The sequence below is a fragment of the Momordica charantia genome (genome assembly GCF_013281855.1).
Source record: "Momordica charantia cultivar OHB3-1 chromosome 1 unlocalized genomic scaffold, Mcharantia_2.0 BLBB01000001.1, whole genome shotgun sequence".
In the NCBI taxonomy this organism is placed as follows: Eukaryota; Viridiplantae; Streptophyta; class Magnoliopsida; order Cucurbitales; family Cucurbitaceae; genus Momordica; species Momordica charantia.
In genome coordinates this window covers 7,673,337-7,694,087 of record NW_028275157.1, presented here as the reverse complement: position 1 = coordinate 7,694,087, position 20,751 = coordinate 7,673,337, and the positions used below count along the sequence as shown (strand labels likewise).

Here is a 20,751-nt window from a genome sequence, read left to right as displayed (position 1 = left end):
TCACTAATGAGCAACTGTTTCACAGGTCCATTTCTCCGGTAAGTCTATCAATTTCTACTTATTTTCGACTAAGAAGATAGAGAATTTAATTTCACACGATTATAACCATAATATCTCAAATTTTAATTATTCCATTAATAATTAATTTAATTTCATATAATCATGTCAATAAACTTCACTAAGAAGATATTTTTCCACGGTTTACTAAATAATTTAAATAGCAACATCTCATCATCAATTGATATTAGATGTAATTAACCACTCACATAAATTCACAACTTTTCAGCTTCTATAATACTCATAATACTTCAAAAGAAAATAAGACGACAATTATGCACCATATAATGTACAATTTATTCATTTTGAGATCATAGACATGCTCACAATAAAATATTCCTAACGAATAATTTTATATATTCAATCAAAATAAGACTATATATTCAACTATAGTCAAGCAAGATCTCAAATGACCTCAATTAAGATAAACTTAAATTGAGATACTCTGTTACCTCAATTTGTTTCTTCAAAATTTTAAGCTGCATCTCAAAACAAATGTGGCAATTATTTCAATTATCATAAATTCTTCTTTCTCTTTCTCCCTCTAATTTCTTTATCTTGCAGTTACAATGATTTCATATTCTATTATATGAATATGATGTTTTCTCTTTCTTTTTGCCTTTGTTTGTTCTTCAACTAATTCGATTCTATTCCAAAATAATATCCTCATTTTTCTCATTCTCTCTTTCGTTTTTCTTGTTTTTGAGTTAAATTATATATAACCTTTGCCCTAGATCACAAAAGATGGGAACGGAAAGAATCTCTCTGTTAGTTGATTTTGATGCTTTCTTTTAATTCTGGAAATAGTTCTTCATACTATGATGCGCTCTGTTTTTGAAGTTGAAATGAAATGGAAAAGATGAATATACTTCAGAAAATAGCAGTTGGAGTGGATCCTCCTCTTCAAAGAAATATTGAACTTGAAAAAAATTTATGTGAGTAGCATAGACTTAATTTTTTTGTTCATTGGTGAAATTTATAAATTCTATTCCTTATACAAAAAATTATTAGAAACTTAGAATTACTATGTTGTAATTAAAAGTAGAGATTGCCATTACTAATGAATTTGTAGTTAATATTGAGTCGCATAGACTAATTTTGTTTTGTTTTATTAGATTATGTTATCATCTTTTATTAGACTTGATGTCTATGGAGAAGGTAGACAGTCAAGTCTTTCTTCCTTGTTACATGAGTCCTTTTTTGTTAGAGAATATTTATTATGTGGTCTTGTTCTAGGTAGCACGAAGATGTTAATATGGGCAAAGTGTCGTTGTCAGACACATGACAGGCATGCTAATTAGAGTATTCAATTAGTTTTTTTATATCGAATGCGTCGTATCGGGACACATGCGCACGTGGGCACTATGTAGTGCACTACAATAGTTAGTAGCTTTCTCGATGCACAAAAAGTCGTTGGGCAAGGCAAAGATATTTTTCTTGACGAAATTAAAATCGTCGCAATAGGTTTACCTTTCCCGATATTTTCTAAAAACGTCGGGAGAAGTAGAGCAAAGCATCGGGAGAAAATTGAACTCGCACACAAAGTTTCAAATATTCTCCTAATGCTTTTTAAAAAAATGTTGGGAGAGGTCTACTTCTCCCTGTTGGGTGTGTTGCCCTAAACTCGTAGTTTGTATTTTGTAAAAACAAATGTCTATTTAATAAAGTTTTATTCAATAAATTTGTTGTTGAATCATAGCTTTGCATTGTCCAAAATCCAATAAACTAAACATCCAAGGTTATTTATGATGTAATCGGGACAGTATATATACTGGGTATATAGTTGATATACAGGGTATATATTTGATATACCCCTAATATATGAATAGATAATGTCCCGTGAATAACCTAAAGGGTCTATAGTATATGGATAAGGCTGGGTACCTTATCCTAGCAACACTATGGATACGCCCCACTCTGTAAAGGTTATAGACGACTCGATCCAGGTCGTTCGTGTGGAGACATGCGGGTGAGGGTATCCTATACAATGAGTTTGTATAAGACCGGACCACGAAATAGGCAATCTTTAGATGTAACACCGTTAACTAATAGGTTGCTATTTCTTAGGATGACCAGGCAACTCATTCTCAATCCTGAGTGAGTTATGGACTCCTTCCGTGAGGGCTCGTCCTTTGATCTGTATGGGTGAGAGTGGCCCGAGTTGCCGACTCAACATTCCTACCATTTTGGGGACGAGACCGAGTGTGGAGCTGGGAACATAACTTCACAAGATGGAATTCACTCCTCCCCGACTTTAGGGGAGTAGATGAGTGTTCCCTTAAATGCTGACTCCGGGACTTAAACAAGGGGCCTCACCCTCTCATTGGCCGAGAGGGACTTCCGGTTATTGGTTGGACCATAACCGGGTTGTTCATTAGAGGAGCAGTGGTGTTTAAGGAGTAAGATGTAACTCAGGGGTAAAACGGTAATTTGACCCAACTTGAGTTACGAGCACTCGTGAAGGATTGACTCGTCATTAATGGTCGTATATCCATGGACACGAAAACATTATGCAGTGAGAAGAGTGCAACTGCGGGTCTTTAGTGGAATGCCCCGTAGTTAACGAATCTTGATTAACTCGGTCAATGAGTTTGACCAATTAATCTTGCATCGTTGGAGCTTCTGATCTGTAGGTCCATTAGGTCCCCTTGCTAGCTCATAATGGGTAAAATGAGGATCAAGTTTTTGGAAGAATTTGAAATGTTCAAATTACTTAAAGGATTATATGTATATTGATACATTATAATATATAGTTAATTATAAATTAAAACTATATATTATGAGAGAAATTCTTTGAATGAGATTCAAATAAAATTAATATGAATAAGATTCATGTTAAAACTATAGGTTAAAAATAATGCGCATAAGATGTACATTAGAACTATAGGTTATACGAGAGAAAAGTTATAGAATATGATTCTATTTTTATGATAAATAATTAAGTGTTAATTATTTATTTGATTAATATATATATATATGTTAATTAATTATTAATTGGATTAATAATTAATAATTATTTATTAATTAATATGATTAATTAATAAATTATTTTTACATTTTAATTATTATATATATATTAATTATTTAATAATATATATATATATATATATATATATTATTAATATTAATTATATTAATATAATAATAATAATATGTATTATTATTAAACTCCCCTGCAGTGGGAGGTTTTGTGACGTGGGGAGTTACCCCACGTCACCCTTCTTCTTCTTGTTCAAGAGTTGGAGAATGGGAAGAGCAAGTTTTTTTATAGAACAGAAAAAAAACTCCCATCATTTTTTCTCTCAAAATTCTCTCAATTTCTCCCTCTCTTCGATCAAGGTGCTACCACAAGCACGATCCCGAGACCCAAGAGGATAGCGAGGAAGACGTAGTGGTGGTGTTCGTGGGAAATCGTAGAAGAAAAGTTCTTCAAAGGTATTTGGTTTCCCCTGCATTTTCCTTCTTTGAAATTCAATTTTGTATCCCGAAAATCAGCAACAAATATCCGCTTCGACTCTGGGATCCACATCCCTTCACTCCCTACGTTTTTTAAGAAGCGTCGAGATAGTTTTAAAATTAAATCTCATGATCTTCTCCATTTCAATTACATTTCTCTCCCTAGAATCCTTCTTACTCATTGTGTTCTCAAATTGAAAGTTTTAAAATGGTAGAGACCCAATTGAAATTAAACTCAACCCGAATATGTAATTTAATTATTTTGATCTTTTAATACTTTAGCGTAATTTATTTAGTTCTCTCCATGTAGTTACTTGGAAGAAAAAAGATTTTGTAGGAGCCTTTTTCCTCATTTAAAAGGGGAATGTTTCATGTACTTTTCTTTGTACATGGAGATGTTGATTTCATGTATTGTAAGTTGTAGAGATTCCCAATGACAATTGTAAAGTTTGAGGGAGAATATGATTTTCTTTTTAATTGAACAAATCGTAGGGTTGAAATTTTAATCTTCGACCTTTTGTCTAGAACATATATGTTTACCAATTTAAATATGTTCAAGATGGCTAGAGATTGTATAAATTTAGGTGTTGGAGGATGAGTTATGAAATAAATTTAAATGAGGCAAGATTTGAGATGTTATTGTTACATGGGGACAAGATTTGAAGATGTCGTTTTATAATAGGCAAGATTTGAGGATGTCGTTTTATTGTCCTCGTTCTTGACCCCATAAAAAACTTCAACTTGCTAGTTATTATTTTGTTATTATTATTTTTATCAATCCTTATAGTAAAGGGAGTTATTTGACAAAATCTCACTTGATATAGTTTTGTTGTTCTACGAGACACATTATACCGAAGCAAAAGGTTGAAGTAACTCACAATCTCAGATTGCATATGTAAGAATTTGTTTAATGTTTTAATATATCAGTCGCTTTTCTTTTCTTTCGTTTCTTTCTCCTTTCCCTGTGCCGTTGAGTCCATTTTACTGGGTAGAGTTCGACTCCAATAAAGTTTTGATGGTGGTCACCAAAGATGAGTCCATTTTAAATACTTTGGATTTTTTCAAATTCAGAAGTCGTAAGTCTTGAGTTGAATGTAGGTCTGGAAATGCAAATGAGGCACAATCAGCAGATTCTTGCTCTAGACTTACCCGAAACCATATTTATAAGCCCACTACAAGGCTACTGCTTATAAAAACCTTTTCCCCAAGGTTTAATCTTCCCATGCGGGACAAAAGAAGTTTAATTTACATTATCATTCTCAACAATCCCCCATGAATGACAAATAGAAAAAATGAAAAGAGAAGAGGATCCCTTTTTTAGCACAGGAAGACGCAGCCGAAGAACAATGGGGAGAGATAGAGAGTTGAAGAGGAGAATTGAGGGTTTTCAAAAATGGGAATTCTAAAATAAAGAAATTAGGGTTTTTAAAACATGTTGGGGGGGGGGGATTCCAACTCACGAGGGCGAGCTATGCTCGCTTTAAGAAATTAGGTTCTTGGCCTTCACCTCTGGGCTGGGTCACATTGCTGGAGGTCTCATCTTCGTTAATGTTGCGATGCATATAACAACTTTGTGTTAACGTGAAAGCTCTAGAAAGAGATTCTCATATCTTTCATAGAAGGTGGTATCATCTTCACAGTCACGTTATTGATTCATCCAGCCTATCATAGATAAACCACTAAAAAATTGACCTACGAAGACTTTGAATATTATCCATCAAGTCCGTAGATGGACCATTCAAAGAAGAGGTATGGATTCACATAATTTTATACTGTATCCATCAATTCCATACGCAGATCACCCAAAAGAATGGCTATGGATTCACATAATGCTTCATCACATCCCTCAAGTCTATACACAGACCACCCAAAAGAAGGGCTATGAATTCATATAAGTGAGAAACATCATGGTTTAAGTCTCATACCTCTTAAGGACTCCAAAATTACCCTCCTTATTTGGCCTTTGGTGAGGGGATCCACTGAGTTTCTCTCGTATCTCATGTACTCCAAGGAGATAATTTCATATTTCAGCAACTGTTTCACAAGCTTCATGTCCCAAGCGTATGTAGCATCTCTTACCATTGTATACACTATATTTTTTGCGATCTTTATGGTAGACTGTGAATCACAGGGTAGGGATATACGTACAGATTTACCCCACAATGTCATGTCTCCAAGAAGACTTCTCAGCCATTCAACCTTTTGATTTGCCAGTTCATGTACTATGAACTGAGATTCCATGGTGAAACGGACAATGTTAGGTTGGCTTTACTGATTTCCATGAGATAGCTCATCCGCCAACAGTAAACACATACTCGCTAGTGGAGCTTACTTCATCATTATCTGTAACCCAATTTACATTACAATATTCTTCTAACATAGCACGAAACTTGTTAAAATTCAAGCAATAATCCATCATATCTTTTAGATATCCCAACAAACAATGTAGAGCAGTCCAATGTTCTTTACCATGGCTACGTGTTTATCTACTTTGTCTACTCACAACATACACAATATCAGGTCTAGTGTAATTTATAAAAAAACATGTGACACTACCTATAATTTTTGCATATTTAGATTGACATATACTTTCTCCTGATTCTTCTTATCACTCATGCTAGCATCATAAGGTGTTCTAATATGTGATTTCTCATAGCGATCAAATTTCTTCAGCATTTTCTCAATATAGTGTGATTGACATAAGGTAAATTCATTGTCATTTTTCCTTATTTTTACACCAAGTATTACATCAGCATCTTCTAAATCTTTCATTTCAAAATGTGAAGATAGGAGTAACATTGTCTCATTAAGGACATCTTGGTTGGAAAAAAAATAGGAATGCCATCAACATATAATCACACAATCACACAATCAACTCCAAACAACTTTGAGTAAACACATGACACGACCTACCTAAAAGACCTACTAGTTCTAGAACGAGCCGCGTCGACCACATACGTTGATTAGCTATGGAGTCCATAGTCAAACTTCTTTTTGAACCTTTAAACCTAACTTAAGTAATTCACTATGATATACAACATGGAGTTTAAACACAATTTAATACATAAATAACTATTTTTCCACAACTTTCAAACATGTTGAACAACTTCAAAATGTGCAACTAAACTATTACACGTCATGCTAAATGTACATATAAAATTATAAGCAAATATTGAGACTCTGAGAGGCAGAAGCCAATTGGCCATCTCTTTGGAACTTAGGTGCAGCCTAGTGGAGAAAATAAAGGATAAACGATGAGTTGGGAAGCTCAGTAAGTGGCAATTTAATAAGAAAATAATTTAGTAAAACTTCTTTCATAAACAATTGGAGTTCAAGTTTGATAAAGAATTATAAAGACTTGTAAACATCTTTGTAAAACATTTACTTCTAAGTATATAGGGTTAAGAAAAATTCAACAACACACATGTACCCACATCCTGGTCTACTGGCGCAGAGTAATCTCAATACGCACAGCAGAATATTCTGGTCTACTAGCATGGAGTAATCTCTACATGATAGCAGAGTAAACCTGGTTTGAATCGTGGGTCTGGGGCGTTACAAACTAAGTTTTGGCCTAGCTTGTAGCAAGCATTGGGGACTAAATTATATTTAGTACAACTTTCCATCCTTAGACATATGGACAAAAAAAAAAAGAGAACGATCCGAACTTTGGAAGATATGTTACAAGCTTGTGTTTTGCAGTTCAAAGGAAGTCGGGATACTTATTTGTCTCTTATGGAATTCGCCTTTATCATTACAATATAAGATGACGTCATTTGAAGCACTATAAGGTAGAAAATGTCAAACTCCAATTTGTTGGGATGAATTTGGAGAAAGAAAGTTAATAGAGTCTAAACTTGTGCAAGTTACCATAAGGAAAGTAAAGATAATTAAATAAAAGTTGAAATTGTCAAAGGATCCACGTAAGAGTTATGTTGTTAAGTGTCGGAAAGATCTAAAAGTTATAGAGAGTGAGGAAGTTTTATTTGATAGTCACCCTGGAACGGTGTATTGAGTTTTGGTAAAAAATGGAAAGTTGAGTGCAAAATTTATAGGTCTTATAATAGATTTTTTCAGCTTTGGACTAGTAATAGATTGTTTGCTTTGCTAGTATAGCTTTCCAAAATTCATGACGTGTTTCATGTTTATGTGCTGTGTGAGTATAGTCCAGACCTATCAAATGTTCTTGAGTTGGCAATAAGTACAGTTAAAAGAGACTATGTCTTCGAAAGTCAGACTCAAGTTTGGATAGCAAAGAACATGTGTTTCTAAATAAGGTTATCATATTGGTTAAGGTTTTACACATAAATCATGAGTCAAACAGACAACTTGGGAAGTTAAGATTGGAAGCATACTTAGTATTTTCAGCTATGTTATTGATTGCTATGGCTGAATTTATGCTATGGCCGAATTTCGAGGAATAAATTTTAAAAAACGAGGTAATATTTTGTACGGGAAAAATTTGTCTTTTGGCATGAAAAATAAAAAACGAAACAAAACAAAAAAAATTTTGGTGAGTAGTTTTTGGAGGGACATGTGTGTGACGTGTGGCATAAAAATAGAAAGAAAAGAAAAGGAAAGAAGAAGAAAAAAGATATTTTGTTTGAGTGAATTCGTGGGAGAAGAAAATAGAAGGAAAGATGAAGCAATCGATTTATGGAATAAAAGAGAAATTGATGCAATTTTGAACTAGTGCTGAGATTTGAGGTTGAAATTTGGTAAGTTGTTAGAGATTAAAGCAGGAGAATCCCTAAAATTTAGAATTCCTCACTGTAAATTTGTAAAGAGGTGAAGAGTATTTACCAAAGGCTGTCGAAGAGGAAGAGTAAAAGATTGTGGGTTTCTTTGAGGTTTATTGGAAGTAATCTAATGGCTATAAAGTGGAAACAAAAATGGGAAAAGAAGAGAGAGTTTGATGATGGAGAAATAAAAAAGGGTAGAGAGAGACATAGGTGAATTTAGGTTGAGCTTTGAAGGGAGAAGACGGGGTTGTTCATTGGAAGTGAGAGATGAACTGTGGATTAAAAATAAATAAGAAAATGAAATTGTTGAAATTTGGGGCAATTACGTGGAAGTCGAACGTAGAGAAATTTAATGGTTACTTGTGGGTCTCACTTGTAAGGTAGTATGAGAGCGAACAAGTAGGTTTTTAATGACCAGAGATAATGAGTTGTTAAATGGGTATCAATTTTTTATAAGTTAGAAAATTTAAAATACATATTAGAGAAAGAAAATTTTATGTAGAGTAGTGATGACAATGGTGTGCGTGTGAGTGAGGATGCTCTCCCCTATTCTCGTGCTCGTGAAAATTTTTAGTCTCCGTCTCCACCTCGTTCTTTGGTCCGAGAGATGTTCTCAAGAAAAATGATCGGTTTTATAGTTGTTTTTAATTATTTTTAGAATTTAAATATAAAAAATGTAATAAATATATATTAATTATTTAAAAAATGGAATCGGGGAAGGGACGAGGTCAAGACATGCATTTCCTATTTTTGGGACCCGACCTTGCGTAAATTTTTGTCTTCCCCCTAATATAGAGGCATGAAAATACAAGTTTAGAGAGATGTAAATAAACTTTTGGAAAATAAATTTTAGAGAGAGAAATAAAAATTCTTAGAAAAAAAAAATAGTGAAAGAAAAGTTAAACACAAAAAGAGAAAAATTTTAGAGAGAAAAAAAAGTCGAGAGGAAAAGATGTGTTAAAGAAAAAATAAATAAATTATAAAGAACGAGAAAAAATACCGTGGAAACAAATTTAGTGATAAAAACAAGATTCAAAATATAATTTTTAGAGAAAATAAATAAATACAAAGATAAATAAAAGTTACAGTGAAAGAAAATTGAACGAGAAAATAAAGTATAATTTTTAGAGTAAAAAATAGATTACGAAGAGAAAGAAAAGTTATAAAAGATAAAATTTTAGAGAGAAAAAAATTAGGAAAAATATTAAATTTTTAGAGAAAGAAATGAAACTGGTCTGTCAGAAAAAAAACAAAAATACATAACAATTTGGAGAAAGACAAATAACAATAAATATTCAAAATAGGAAAATTTTAAGGAGAGAAAAATAAAGTTCGAGAGGAATTTACAAATAAAAAAATTTTAGAATGAAAAATAAATTTTTTAGAGATAAATATGAGAAAGAAAAAAAAATTGAGTATTAGAAGAAAAAATGAGATTTTAAAAAAGAATAACCTGTTTTTCAAAATTACTTTTTTTTTGTTTGAAAAACAAAAAACAGGAAATTGAATTGGTTATCAAACAAGCTTGTTTTTCAAAAATTAAAAAACAAAAACTAAAAACAAAAAACGAAATGGTTATCAAACGGGGTCCGTAATAATTATCAACTCATTTTGCTTTTATGGATGAGAGGGTCTATGTCTAGGACGATATGATAGCTCTCCAAAAATTTGTTTCGTACAATAATATTTTTAGTTTAATGAATTGACTTTTATTATATTATTTTCTATAAATAATATTTAGGTTTCAATAATCCATAGAACTTTCAGGTATTAAAAACGGTAAATAGTATAACAAAACAATGAAAAAAAAAAGAATTATATGCATTTTTTCAGACGAGCGTTGGCATAAATACGTAAAGTAACCAATTTTGTAGGGGTGTCGCCGCTTTTTTCCGACGCACATAAGGGTCTCTCCCGATGCCTTGGAAGCATCGGAAAATATTAAGTCTCGACACGAGAGTGTCGCTAAATGTGGGAGACGCGTGGGAAACACGTGGACAAAAGTTAGGACTAGGCTGATGCTATGAAAGCGTCAGGAAAGCTTTACATATCCCGATGCTATATTAAAAGCATCAGGAAAACCTATGCCAACGCTTTTTCCGACGCCTTTGCGTTTGTCGTCAAATACCTTTCCCAACGCTTTTGGGGTTTTTCTCGATGTCAAGTATAGACGGAGTTTCCTACTTCCGGTTCTCAACCCTTCTTGTCTTTGGTCTTCAAAATCCTATGGTCTTCGAAGTCTTTAGTCAGGTGATAACACTCAAAAAGAATTAATAAATCTCATATTTAGACTATTGTTTTTCAAATAAAAGAGATGTTACAATGATAAAAGTCAGTTAGAATGAGGTATTTCTAGCACTTGAAGTTTATTGCATGATTTTGAACGTATGTGCTGTGAAAATATTAGATAGGTTGCGAAAGCATTAGATTTTAAGATTATTTAATTGATTTCTGTTACATTCATTGTTCAGCCACCATTCTACAAAGAAGACAGCAACCATTGAAGATGGGAATCTGCACGAGAAGTCGAGGCGAAGAGGAAGATTGGGTTGGTTGAGAGGCATCCCTTAGCATTCTTCATACCTAAGTTTTTTTTTTTTTTTTTTTTTTTTCTTTTAGTTTGTATTTTATTCTTCATGTGCTATTTTATATATTTTTCATGGCTTCAAACAATGGTTTTGTGTAAACCTCTCAAGGTTTAGCACGGTGATAAACCTTTTTTCTTTATTTTGTGATGATGTTGTAGTTTTTCCTTAATCACATTGACTTTATGTTTTCTTAATTCTATGTTGTTTCTTTAATTTTTATTTAACTTAGATCAAATGAGTAAACCACGATAAAACCTAAGAGTGTAGATTTAAAGACTTGAACTAACCGATATAAAATTTGAATAAATTAGTGATTGAGAGATGACTTATTTGTAAAATCTTATGCGTAGAATTAAGGAGAAGGTTGCTAGAAGAAAGATATGACACTATTTAAGAACCACTCCATGAACTCAAGAGAGAGACAGTGAGTGAAGTCAGTTGTTCAGATTTACCTAAGTAAGTTTAGTCCAACAACATGCTACAACATTCATTATAACATACCTCAGAATTGGAGATTCGTATAGCTCAGCCTTACTTTCTTATTTTATTATTTATTGTTTATTGTTTATACATTTGTGTAAATAAATTTCTAAAACAACTCTGCGAAGACATTATCTCATTTTCATATGAAACAATCAGCTGGCTTGTGTGAAAAAACAATATAAAGGGGCACGTGCCAATTTGTGATTGGTCGAAATTTATCCCTCGACAAATCCTTTGACAAATCTAGGAAGTAAATTAAAAGTTGACATATATAGCTCTAGTTTCTTCTAATAAGCAGATATAGAACTATAAATAGGGTTATAATTTCTACTAAACAAACTAATATCTTATATAATGTGGTTTGTTATATTTTAATAATCAATATTACTTTATTTGAACATTAGACATAAAAAGAAATATATTTAATTAATATAAAAGAATCTAAGATTATATTTATATGAACTATGCCCATCTGACATGAAGTTGTAGATCTGTAATGGAGTATGAGAAATATTTGAGTGGAACAGTAGTGTAGAATAATCTAAATCAAGATGACTCTGACATAAATTTTTTCATGTATTGTTTTATAAATTCAACCAATAAAATTAAAGCTAAATTATATATAATATCCGTGAACTAGAGGATTGGTTTCAATTATACTATTGTCATTTCAAAACTTTCACTTTAACAATAACATTTTAATTATTTATGTTATCTAATTTTTTTATAGACTCCTACGTGAAAATCAAATAAAAATTTGACTTGCCAAGTAGGTTGCAGTTTAGATGTTAAATATTGGAGAGAAAAAAATAAAAAATAAAAAAGTGCTAATTATTTTTGTATACTTTTATATCCATCCCATATAGAATCAATCGACAAAAACAATATCAAAAAAAAATTGTAATAAAATATATCTCCGACTAAAAAGTAATGAGTTCGAACCCTCACCTCCACATGTTGTGTACAAATAGCCATTCACTTTTCATATCATCAAAAGAGAAGAGGACCGGACTAGTGTAGACTACCAATTTATGTGACGTCATAGACCCTAGAAAGGGCTTTATTGTTATTTTTTAAAAAATAATTTACTAGCTTAAAGAGTTAAAATGAAATTGTTAATTGAAACCAATCCTAATTATAGTTCATAGCCTCAAAAGTCTTTAATGGGCCAACAAAATCGACTTGGTTTTCTCACATTTTTCTCTTCAGGACTTTGTGGCGCCTATCTTCTACTTAATTACAAAGTTTATGTCCTGACAATACCATTTTGCATCTATTTCATCAGTCTCATTTTCTACTTATTACAAAGTCTTTTATATCCTAACAACGGTTTTTTTTAATATTGTTGTAAATGAAACTTATTTTAAAAATATAGTTGTTTAATTAAAAATATTAAAACTATTGTAGATTTTGAAACTTATTTTAAAAATATTGTAGTTTTAAAAAACTGAAGGTCAGTCGACGACCATTTAGACGTGGCGCCACGTAATTTTTGTTTTTAAATTTGAACATTGAGATGGTCGTCGACCACCCGATCAGTTCATTTCTGGAAAAAAAAAGTATAATATTTTATTTATATATTATTTAGTAGCTTTATTTCAAAAGATTCCTTAGTGGTATAGTGGGTGTAATGTTGCTTAATATCTCTTTCATCTTAGGTTTGGGTCAAGCATCTTTTAAGAGACGACCAACTTTCAATTTTTTAAAACTACAATATTTTTAAAATAAGTTTCAAAATCTACAATATTTTTAATTAAACAACTATATTTTTAAAATAAATTTGATTTACAACAATATTAAAAAAAAAACCCTAACAACGCTATTCCATCTATTCTATCCCTGTCGTAGGTGTAGGGTTGGTTGAAAAAATGACTATTACCACTTTCTTTCCTTATATTTCTATTATTAGTCTTTAAATTTTAAGGTTTTATTTTTGTCTCTAAATAATATAAAAAATAATAAGTTTTGTCTTTGTTATTGTTTTTCTATAAATTATTTAACACTGACTTTTCATGACATATAAAAATAAGAACTTGGGTGGAACAATCCTGTAAAATAATCAAATGAAGATGACTCAATGTTTTATAAATCCAGCAAATAAAGTGAAAGGATAAATTATATAAAATATCGTATAAATAATATAGTTTTATTTCAATTATGTCCTTATCATTTCAAAAGTTTCATTTTAACCCTTTATCTTTTAGTTAAATTATTAAAAAAAGACAAAAATAATCTTGGTAGCTATTATTCTTCAATACTTCTCACCCGTCTCACAATCAAAAGAACAAAAAAATAGGGTTAGTGTTTAAAAATGTCAAAGAAATAGAATTAATTGAATTTGTATATCATGAAGTAGGAGGTATCATTCACTAAACTATTGTAGACAAATAGTGACGTTGGTGACCTCATGGATGATGGACAAATGATTTTACTTTCTTGAAAAAATAACTTAATATCTTAAGATTAATAAATGATAAACGCATATATAATTGAAACCAACCTTAGAGCATAAGGTCATTTTAGGGTAATTTAACCTAAAATTAATGAAAATAGGTGCCTCAAAATTCTTTTGATGGTCCAACAAAAGGGACTTCTTTCATTGGACCACGATAACTACCTATTTAGGATGCAATATCTTACGGGTTTCCTTGACAACCAAATGTTGTAAGGTCAGCAGTTGTCCCATAAGATTAGTCGAGATGCGTATAGTAGGTTTGACCCGAACACTCATGATTATCAAAAAAGAAAAAAAAACGAAAGGAATTTATTTCTCAAATTCTTTTATGCCCAATCAACTCCTTAATAAAGGTTAAACATTGAGTGGTAAGGGCAAGTCCATTTCATCAAAGACTTTCGAAGTCTTTATGCATTTTCTTTAAGTAATTGTGAACAGTTTTTATGTCCTATCATTATTAAATGTTGATGTTGTAGGGTTGGTTGGAAAGAAATAGAAGAATTAAAGTCGTGAAATCATAAAGATATCTTTTTAAGATTAAAAAATGTAGACCATTTATTGCTTGATTAATATATTTACTTGACAATTTTAAATCAGAGTAAAATAGGCCATAATATTTTTATCCAATAAAATAAAAACTGCTCACTACATATTTCGTTAAAGCTAAACACATCTTTTTAATAATTAATGACTTCTAAAATGATTCTTACAAAACCAAAAATTAAAACTTGGTTCTAATTCTACAAATTTTTAATCTATTTGATTCTCATTCATCAATTTTCACTAAAATGAGAAAATTTTGATCTCATTGAAATTTCTTTCTTTATCAAATGCTATTATTTAATCGTAAAAACACTTCGTTTAAATGACGAGTTTGAAATGATTTTTTCAAAATAAAATTTTTTATTCTAATTCCACAAAATTTCAAAGTACTTGATTTTTATTCATTTATTTTCATTATGTAAATGGTCACCAACAAATAAGTTTGATATTTACAATTTTTCCTTGTAAAACTAAAAAAAATAAAAAATCAATTGTTACCATAAACATTCAATTTTATCAAATTGCTCTCATTTTTTTCCAACATCAAATTGCACCTTAAATTGGTCAAGTTTTGAAATTTTTTATATTAAACTTGAAATGATGTTGCAATTTTCACATTACGATAGACTTTTGTTTGAAGTGTGATTGAAAAAAAGTATTCTCATGTGTCAAATGAATTATAGATGATATATTTGGTATGAAATTGATAGGATTGAGAAAAAAATCGAGCAATTTTTTCTTTTTGGTTGAAATTTCTAAGTTTTGGTGGAATTATTTCATCATGATTTTGTTCATTAATCAAATTTAATTTTGTATAAAACTTTATTTTCATCAAATTAGTATATTTGAGTCTTTTCTTAATTACCTTTTGTTAAAATTAGTGGTGGATTAGTAGAAATTGAATAAAGAGGAAATTTTGCAACATTTGTCAAATTTTAGGGTCAATTTGATAAAATTTAAAATTTAGGATGAATTTGCCAAGTTCATGGGCAAAAATTGACATTTTTTTCCTAGAAAAAAAAAGAAGAAAAAAGCATTAAAATATATTTAAAATATGACCCCCTAAATTAAATTTACATTCTTACTTAAGTTGATCTGGTCAGAAACTTACTACTTTCATTTCAATTTTATTTAAAAAAAAACTAAAAATTGGTAATGAAAATGTTTGACTATAGCCTTAGTTCTTTTCAAGGGCCTTTGCATTTAAGCTGATTTTGGTCCATCAACCATCATGGAAAACAAAACAAGTAATCAGAATAATAAAAAACTTGAAATAATAATACCAAGAAATAAATTTAAAAATGAAGTTGACTGAAAAGTTTTCGATGGCCCATGAAAGGACTTCTATAACCCTTGGTTCAATTACACATGTTCCATAAGAGATGGAATTCTAGACAAAGTCTTTGAGTTCGACTAAAAAAGTCACGAGTTCGAATCTCTCAACTATGCGTCATTGACAAAATTTACATTTATGGTAAAATACATCATTTTAATTGTGATTCTAAAATAATTTTTTCAAAACACAATATTAAAAATTGGATTCCAATTCAAGTTTTCTATCCATTCGATTATTATTCATTCAAATTCATTATTTAATTAGTATAAAAAATGAAATTTGATCTTTACAATTTACCATTGCAAAATTACAAAACGAAAAAATGGTACTAAAATTCATTTATATAGTGAAGCTAGCTCTAAACTAAGTTCACACTCGATATTGAGTTGTTATCAGAATGAGGAAGCTTTCAGAAAAAAGTATACTTCTATTGGCTCTCTTATCCATGGTGCTACTAATTCAACTTTCTTTCTCCCAAGTTTCAGCCATAACTTGTCTCGAAAAGGAACTAGAAGCTCTTCTTCGACTCAAGAAAAGCTTTATTGATCCATCTCATCGCTTGGCTTCATGGAAAGGAACAGATTGTTGTAATTGGGATGGAGTGGGCTGTAATGAAACTACTGGATACGTTACTAAGATTGATCTTCGAAACACCAATGAGGTTTTCCCTGCACTTTTCTTGAGTACAATTTTATTAAGTAATTCAATTGACTCTAGTTTGTTAGAGTTCAAATACTTAAATTACTTGGATTTAAGTTGGAACTTCTTCCACCATAGCCAAATTCCTAATTTTTTCGGTTCAATGCTCGAATTAAGATATCTTAATCTTTCTGCTGCATCTTTTAGTGGGAAAGTTCCTCCTCATATTGGAAACCTTACAAAATTGGTCGTTCTTGATTTATCATTTATTGACTTTTACAATGAAAGATCGAAGTTGCTCAATAGTAATTACGTTGAATGGATATCTCATCTTTCTTCCTTAAAATTTCTCTACTTGAGTGGGATGAATTTTTCAGACGCTTCGAATTTGATGGGAGTGGTTAGTTCTCTTCCTTTATTGTCGTCTTTAAGGTTGCGTTCTTGTAGCCTTCAAAACCTCCCTTTGTCTTTGGGTTCCTTGAATTCTTCCTTTCTTACTACCATTCAACTTCTAGATTTGTCTTCTAATTACTTTAGTGGCCCAATTCCGAAGGCTTTTCAGAATATGACATCCTTGAGATCCCTCTACCTTTCAGACAATCAGTTCACTAGCGTTGAAAATGGACTTTCATCCTTCATTGGAAGCAATTGTCGCTTAAAAATATTTGATTTATCACGCAACTCTAATTTTGGTGGAGATGTATTTGGAAGCTATGAAAATGTATCTCTAGGTTGCAATAGATATCATCTTCAAGTGCTTGACTTATCAAATACTAATACGAGAAACAAAATTCCAAATTGGTTAGGAATGTTCAAGCAGTTGCAGTCTCTTGATCTCTTGGACAGTAACATTTCTGGTCGAATTCCTACTTCACTTGGAAATCTATCCAACATTCAATACCTAGATCTTTCCCAAAATAATCTAAATGGAGCAATTCCAACCTCTATTGGAACATTATTGAATTTGAGGAGCTTGCGTCTTGGATATAATAGATTGAAAGAGGTGGGTGAGGAATGTTTTGGAAGTTTGGAGGAGTTAGACATATCGAGAAACTTGCTCAAAGGCATTGTTACAGAAACTCACTTTGCTAATCTCTCTCAGTTACAGACCTTACTGATTAGCAACAATGAACTTCTTTCATTGGACATGAAATCTGATTGGGTTCCTCCCTTTCAATTGAACTTTCTTGATGCAGACTCGTGTATTGGTTGTTTTGGAAGCAAGTTCCCTCAATAGCTTCAAACACAAAAAGCATTGGTTGGTTTGTACTTGTCTGACACGAGTATCTCAAGTACTTTACCATCATGGTTGACAGGACAAAATCTAATTGATTTGTGTATTTCGTATAACCAGATTGTGGGACCACTTCCTACCAGAATTGTTAACCAAATGCCTAATTTAAAATGGTTAATTCTCAATAATAATCTTATCAATGGTTCTCTGCCACAGTCTGCTTCCAAATGGAAGTATTTGAAGGGGTTAGATCTTTCCTACAACCAAATCACGGGACCACTTCCTACAAGCATTGGCGACCAAATGCCCAAATTGAAAAAGTTATTTCTCAATAATAATCTTATCAATGGTTCTCTGCCACCGTCAGCTTGCAAATGGAAGGATTTGAAAATTGTGGATCTCTCTAACAATAGGTTGTCTGGATCTGTTCATGGTTGTTTCTCGACCTCAAACTTGTTGATTTTGTATCTGTCGTTTAATAATTTTTCAGGGCCCTTTCCATATTCACCAGCAAATCTTTCAAACATTCGACAATTGTACTCGAGAAATAACAATTTTGAAGGATCCATGCCTATTGCCTTGAAGAATTCCAAATATTTGTTAGTTTTGGATCTGAAAGGAAACCATTTCGTAGGAAACATCCCCACATGGGTGGGCTATAATCTTAGATATTTGCGACTTCTAAACCTAAGAGGAAATAGGTTCAATGGTACCATTCCTTCAAGTCTATGCCTTCTCTCACACTTACAAATTTTGGATCTTGCACAAAATCAATTACGGGGAAATATCCCACCAAATCTCAACAATTTTGGCATAATGACGGGAAAGATAGAAATAACAGATTATTTCAATTGCGAGAATGATACTACTTGTGCTTTTAGAGAAAAAGGTGGCACACAATATTTGAAATCAAGGGACATGGATTATTCATTTGGCCAACTAATGTTAGTGCTGAATATAGACCTCTCCAATAATTCCTTGGTCGGGTTCATTCCAAGTGAGATAACGACCCTTAAAAAGTTAATTGGATTGAATTTATCCCACAATAATCTAATAGGGACAATTCCTATTGAGATGGGGGCAATTGAGTCGCTGGAATCGCTCGACTTATCTTTCAATCGACTTTCTGGGCCAATTCCTCAAAGCATGTCAAGATTAAGTTAATTCATTATGAGTGTTGGGATTATCTCACAACAATCTCTCTGGAAACATTCCTCGAGAGGGTCATCTCTCTACATTCAATGAAGCTTCAAGTTTTGAGGGCAATCCTTTTCTTTGTGGAGATCCACTCCCAGTGAAATGTGAGATTGAGAAGCCATTTGAGCCGCCACATGAAATTGTGAATCTAGATCAAGAAGATGAGAAATGGGAGAAATGGTTGTTTACATTATGATAATTCTTGGATTTGCTAAGGGGTTTTGGACAGTTATTGGAGGCTTAATATTGAAGAGGACTTGGAGATATGCTTATTTCAAGTTTGTGGATGAGATTCAATACAAGTTCATGCAGCAATGGGGTGGAGCATATAAAAGTTGAAAGAAATTGCACTCACAAATGAATTGGTAATAAAGTTTTATTTTTTCTACCAAATTTATTAGAAGTTGTCAATGCACTTACATTATGTCAGGTTTCTCAGTTAATGTGTGTTTCTTGAACAACAAAGTTAGCTAATTACTAGTTGTACTAAACTTTTACTATTGTTGTCTTGATATATTAGTTATATTATGTTAGTGAAAACTATATGGTGATGATTGAAGGGTTGAAAATCTAGTGTTTAATGGTCGGTGCTAAATTTATGAGACTTTTAAGAGAAGATTGAGAGAATTACAAAATAAGATTTCATACTGAATTCAATTTCATCATCTCAATACAAACATATCATGCTATTTATGATAGAATAATTCTTAATCATAATAAAAATAAAACATCTCAAATCAAAATCTAAAATTAAATGCCAAATGCCAAATCACATCAAATTGATTCCTAAATCATATCAACCTCATATCGGTCGGAATAGAAAAATAACTTTTTAGGAATCTCACATTATCTACAAAGAGTTTACCTAATTCTTCAAATTATATACAATTTTTATGTTTTAATGTAAATGAAAATATTTAAATGTTTAAGACTTCTAAATCTATCCTTAGTTTTTCAAGTCTAACGTATTTTTAGTTAGTTTTATATGTTATATTATTATTATTATTATTATAATTATTTTCAGGATGAAATCCTGCTTCAACTACGCCATTGAATGAGCTCGAGACATTGAAGAAGTGCAATTGCGAGAGCGAAAGAGATATCCAATGAGCTCGAGTTGAAATCCGAAGGTCTCTAATTTTCTTAAAAGTCAAATCATAGGAAGGAAGTTATGTACATTAGTTTAAAATGTTTATTTAAATTTCAGCATTTTATTTTCTAAACATTTTATTATGTGTATTTTCAATAATACAACTTGAAATTTTTCAAAGAAAATAAACTTAAAGGCACGAGGCGAAGGTGATACGCTCACCGCATCTGAAAATCGTGGCTCCATGACTGTTCCATGGTGAATAAGTTTGGGGGAGTGTTTTGTTCCTTCTCCAAATCTCTCTTTTTTTTTTTTTTTTTAAATTTATTATGCATGTTGCTTTGATTTATCGTTCTTCTTTGTGTTTTTGAGCCTATGAATAAAGTAGGAGAAATATTCATGTTAATTCTGAAAATCTTTTGTTTTTGCTAATAGTGAATCTCTTGAATGAGATCTGATTATAAAATCAATCAAGTGGTTTTGCTCCTAATCTATGCATAATGCCTACTACTAAACTCGAGTTTGGAAGATATTTCAAGATTTTAAAGAAAGTCAAGATTTATGTCTTATCTTGGAGAAATTGCCCATCTAGCAAAAGCTTTGATTTTTGTTTGACCAATTTTGACGAAGTTATTGAAAGATGTTTACTTAGTTGGAATAAGTGACATTTCGTGGTGCAAGAGGAAGGTTTTTGGTTTGTTCAGTTAAGTTTTGGTAAAAAAAATCATAAAATTTGAGTGACATTGAAATGGAAATGAATTAGAATGAAATCAATGGAATGAGAATGTTATTTCTTTGATATTATCTATAATAAATTTTATGGTATCATTAGAATCAAAATGCTTTTGATGTTGTTTACTAAAACTATTTGGAATCAAAATCGAAATCAGATATATAAAAATAACTACTCTGCCTCTTTCTTTTTTTCTTG

At 31.4% G+C, this 20,751-nt stretch overlaps 1 pseudogene; it reads left to right on the top strand.

Annotated features, from left to right (window-relative positions):
• The first annotated feature begins 16,057 nt into the window (after nucleotides 1-16,057).
• Nucleotides 16,058-19,077, top strand: LOC111017850 (receptor-like protein EIX2; annotated as a pseudogene).
• Nucleotides 19,078-20,751: the final 1,674 nt, after the last annotated feature.